The sequence below is a fragment of the Crinia signifera genome, chromosome 2, assembly GCF_055691185.1.
Source record: "Crinia signifera chromosome 2, ASM5569118v1, whole genome shotgun sequence".
NCBI classification, from domain to species: Eukaryota; Metazoa; Chordata; class Amphibia; order Anura; family Myobatrachidae; genus Crinia; species Crinia signifera.
This window is the reverse complement of record NC_139218.1, coordinates 138058763-138064183: the sequence shown is the minus strand read 5'-3', so window position 1 is coordinate 138064183 and position 5421 is coordinate 138058763.

The following is a 5421-nucleotide window of genomic DNA, read 5'->3' as shown; positions in this document are numbered from 1 at the left end:
AGGCACCAGGGCTGTCAGCGTACAGATGCGAGAGTATAATTCAGAAGTAATGCTTCAAATGTATACTGCATGAACAGTTATGCATGAAATGTAAAACATCTGCTTACTTAAATAAATATATCTTTAAGATGAATATATTGTATTTGTGCATACATAAAAATAAGACACATGCTTAATGTACACATAATAAACTGTCAAACCCCAAGGGACTGTAAGAATGGCACCTGGTACATATACAGATGTAGCACCGCTCATCCAACGCAGGGGCTCGCCAGACCACCCCCAGTGGCGAGCGGCGCTACATCTGACTGGGTCTGAGACCCAGGAGCTCCTGTGTGAATGCTGGGCATGCTGGGAGGGATCCGTGAGGGATGCCTCTGACATCGCTGTAAAGAAAATCCCATAGGCTTCTATAGGGTAATGCCAGAGGCTTGGTGAAAATGCGGTAAAAAAAATTCTTTTTAGTGCATCCCGCCCAGAGGCATTCATCTGGAAGAATAAATCAGTAGTCCTTTTGATTTAAGTGTTACAAGCTATACCAAACAAATCTCACAGCAAAATAGAACGGAACTGGGGCTGCAGGAGAAGGTTCTGGACGAATGCACTAATATGGATGCCCCTTATCATTCACTGGTGACAGCTGCTTATTCATTAATACACTAGTTAAGAGCCCATCAAAATGATAGCTTCTGCAATGTACTTTCACTTTGAACTGTGACAGTTTTTAGCCCAGAAACTTTCCTCCCCATCACCAGTCTCTGCTCCTACCTCAAAGTTAGTCATAAGAATTAAGGTACTGGTACTATGTATGTCTGGGTACCAATATAAAAAGCACTGGCCTAATGGCATGTGTGCACACAAAACAAAATCAAGATAGACTGAAGACACACCCAAATTAAACATTTGTAGACGATCCAGCATAGTTGGTGACAGTGAGTTATTATGGTGCAATGTAACATGGAATGTAGCTGAGATTACAGAATTGTACGGTACTCTTTACCTAGAAGGGCGCCAGCGATTGGAATCGCGGGCGTCGGGGGTAAAATCGCGGTCATCGCGGGCATCGCGGGTAAATCGCGGGTACATAAAAATCTGCTGCCCGCGATGACCGCGATTTTCCCATAGGGAACAATGTTAAAAAGGCTGATTGACCGCGATTTTCATGTAAAATGCCTCAATGCCCGTGATTTGGCCATAGGAATCAATGTTAAATGGGCTACAGAGCCCAAATAGGCACAATTAACCCTTAAATGTCCCCCCAAATTTTTAACGCCACCCCACGATCCACGCCAACCCGAAGCGTGGCGAGCGCAGCGAGCCTGTGAGGGGCGGCGGTACGCGTCCTCCAACCTTTTCATGCCCTACTATCCGCGTCGGCGTGGAGTTGAGAATAGAATAGTGTGGCGAGCGCAGCGAGCCACCGAGCCCGAAGCGTGGCGAGCGCAGCGAGCCCCGCGAGGGGACGCGGATACCTTCACAGGTAAACGCGTCCCTTCGCGGACTTCACAGGTGTCCGCGTGGCCACGGACACCTGTGAAGCCCGCGAGGGGACGCGTTTACCTGTGAAGGTATCCGCGTCCCCTCGCGGGGCTCACTGCGCTCGCCACGCTTCGGGCTCGGTGGCTCGCTGCGCTCGCCACACTATTCTATTCTCAACTCCACGCCGACGTGGATAGTAGGGCATGAAAAGGTCAGAGGACGCGTACCGCCGCCGCTCGCCACGCTTCGGGTTGGCGTGGATCGTGGGGTGGCGTTAAAAATTTGGGGGGACATTTAAGGGTTAATTGTGCCTATTTGGGCTCTGTAGCCCATTTAACATTGATTCCTATGGCCACATCGGGTCCATTGAGGCATTTAACAGTAAAATCGCGTCGGTCGGGCCATTTAACATTGATTCCTATGGGAAATCGGGTGCATCGCATCGCGGGTACATTTATGGCCGGCCGCGACGCGACCGACGCGATTTCCATGTTTAACATGGGTTTCAATGGGAAATCGCGGGCATCGCGTCGGTCGCGTCGCGGCCAGACATAAATGTACCCGCGATCACCACGACGGGCGCCCTTCTAGGTAAAGAGTACCAATTGTACATTGTACCTGAAGGGCAGAAATACCAAAATAATATGGACATATATGCCTTCTGCTTTAGAACAACTGTCAGTACACAGCCTGCACCTAACAGAGGGCACGGTGCCACACATTTTTTACAATTATCTCTCATTTTATTTTTCTGCTTTTTTTTCCCCGGGAATTTGTCAATGTCTCAAATACTTTCTTCCTTGTATTACAGATATCTCGTTCTTGAATCAGAACCATGACACTCAGAGGCGCTGGAACGTTTTTAGGTTGGGGGGGGCAAGATATAATCTCATTTTGGCGCCCCCTAAATTGCTATATGTTACCCCCGGGCACTATACACACTGGCAGCGGCATATATGCATGGGCATTATACACAGGGCAGCGGCATATATGCGTGGGCATTATACACAAGGCAGCGGCATTTACGCATGGGCATTATACACAGGGCAGCGGCATATACACGTGGGCATTATACACCGGGCAGCGGCATATACATGTGGCCAGAGACACCAGGACTGACATTAATCCAGGGGTTGTCATTTACTCGTAAAAAGTGGAAAAAGTGGCAGTGTCACCCCCAAACAGATTTATGTGATTATGTCTGATTATGATAATCAGACATAATTACATAAACCTGTTTGGGTGTGAATCCAGGGGTAAATGACAACCCCTGGATGTGTCAGTCACTGGGGAAGGGAGGGTGAGAGAAGCAGCATTGGCGGGCGCACATCTTCCCTGCCACCTGCCCGGCTATATTACTGATTAATCAGCTGCCCACCCGCCCGCCAGGCATGTTTCGCGCCCCCCCCCCCCCCAATTTGTAGTAGGTGAGGCTCCTGCTCCGTGAAAAGTGGGCACGGCCCAACATTATACCACACACCGTAATGCCCATTGCACATTTTAGCAAACTTTGTAATACCAATTACACATAAAGCCACATGCCATAATGACAATTACACATAAGGCCACACATGATGCCAATTGCATACTATAGAACACACCGTAATGCCCGTCGCATACTAACACACCGCAATGCCCGTCGCATACTAACACACCGCAATGCCCATCGCACACTATTTAACAAATCGTAATGTCTATTACACATTTAACACATAAGTGCCACTTACCTACATGCTCGGTGCCAGGGGCTTCATGCTCGATGCCATGGGCTTCATGCTCGATGCCAAGGGGGACTGAAATTGCTCGTTGCCAAGGGGGACTGAAATTTGCTCGCAGGGCGGGAAGGTGTGAGTAAATGATAGTGCAGAGCAGGGAGGGTGGGAGTGATAGTGCACAGCAGGGTGGGTCGGTGAGTGAGTGAGGATAGTGCACAGCAGGGTGGGTGGGTGGGTGAGGATAGAGTGCACAGCAGGGTGGGTGGGTGAGGATAGTGCACAGCAGGGTGGGTGGGTGGGTGAGGATAGTGCACAGCAGGGTGGGTGAGGATAGTGCACAGCAGGGTGAGTGAGGATAGTACACAGCAGGGTAGGTGGGTGAGGATAGTGCACAGGTGGGTGAGGATAGTGCACAGCAGGGTGGGTGGGTGAGGATAGTGCATGGGTGGGTGGGTGTTGGAGGATAGTGCACAGCAGGGTGGGTGGGCGAGGATAGTGCACAGCAGGGTGGGTGGGTGGGCGAGGATAGTGCAGAGATTAGTGCACCCCACCCCACCCACAGTCGGCAAAGCAGCAGCGGTGATTTCCGCGCACCCCCTCCACCCTGTCGCCGGGGTTGCCCGCTCCCGGCTCCCTGCTGTGCACAGTGCTGCTATTCAAAAGTCACTCACATCTCCCGCTGGACCGCGCTAGCCAATAGGCGCTTGCGGTCCAGCAGGCAATCAACTGGTGGCTACTGGACCGCGAGCGCCTATTGGCTAGCGCGGTCCAGCGGGAGATGTGAGTGACTTTTAAATATACCACGTCTCCTGGGGGCAGCGGGCAGCCGGCGGGGGAGCCGCACTGACTTGGGCACCTGAGCGGGCGTGATGGCTACGCCTCTGGTATTATCATCCGCCCGCCCTCCTATATTACATACCAGGCGCCGTGGATGGCTGCTGCTGCTGCCGCCGGGGAGATGTGTAGAAGACGCGCCCGCCAATCACAGTGTATGTGGAGGGGATGCGCCGGCAGTGATTGGCTGGCGCGTCTTATGCACATCTCCCCGGCGGCAGCAGCAGCAGCCATCCCCGGCGCCTGGTATGAAATATAGGCAGCCGGGCGGATGATACTTTTTTAATATAGGCGGCGGGCGGCTGTAATATAGGCGGGCCGGACATACTGGCGCCTCAGTAATTTTGGGGGGGGCAAGCTGCCCCCTCGCCCCCCCCGTTCCGGCGCCACTGATGACACTGTACAACAGTCTCACCTGTTCTCTAGCACTGGCCTGCTATTGTGCCATTTTCATAGCTGCCTAAACTCCTGCATTCCGCAGGAGACTCCCTGAAATAGAAGCAATCTCTCTCTCTCCCTCATTAGTCTAGCAATCTCCCTCATTTCACCTAGCCCACATTACACTGTTACATTTTTGGGGGAAAAAGGAATGAGAGATAGATACATTTACACTGAATCATCAGCACCATTTCCCAGCACTTTAGCAAGTAACCTCAATGGGGTGCTGTGCAAAATTATATTACCAACTATAATCTCTCTGAAACTAGTTTTCAAAAGTAGGCAAGTATGCAATTTGGTGCCATTCTTTTTTTTTGGTTAGACCGTTGCATGGTTGCCTACCTTACCCTCTCCTTCAGGGAGAAAATGCTCAGTTCCTGGACTACCCTGGTAATGTAAGATTGCCATCACCTTTGGGGAGCTAGGTAATTGATAAGAAAGGTGTTTCACCACAAGTGATGGCAAACATACATTACCAGGGAAGTCCAGGAACAGAGCATTTTCTCCCTGAAGGAGAGGGTCAGGTAGGCAACCATGGGTTAGAGAAGAACACAAAAGCCTTAATATTACTGGTGTAATCCACTTAAATATTTGAATGCTAAATTAATCAGGGCCACATGTATAATACAATATTTGAGGCTAAATCATACCTGCCTACTTTTGAAAACTAATTTCAGGGAGATTATAGTTGGTAATAGCATTTTGCAATGCGCCCCATTGAGGGGCCGTGTCATGCTTTTCCCAAAGGGAGTGTCTAGTTCCATATATGGAGAGATTGTGACAATATTGTGAACGTGGCACCTAGAAGCCTGTGTGTGTACTGCTACATCTGAGAGGAATCTTTTAAAATTACATATCCAAATGTAGATGAGCCCCAAAGCAATTAGTAAGAGCTACTATACTTGGTAAAGTGCTGGGAAATGGTGCAGATTATTCAATGTAAATCAGGGTTGCC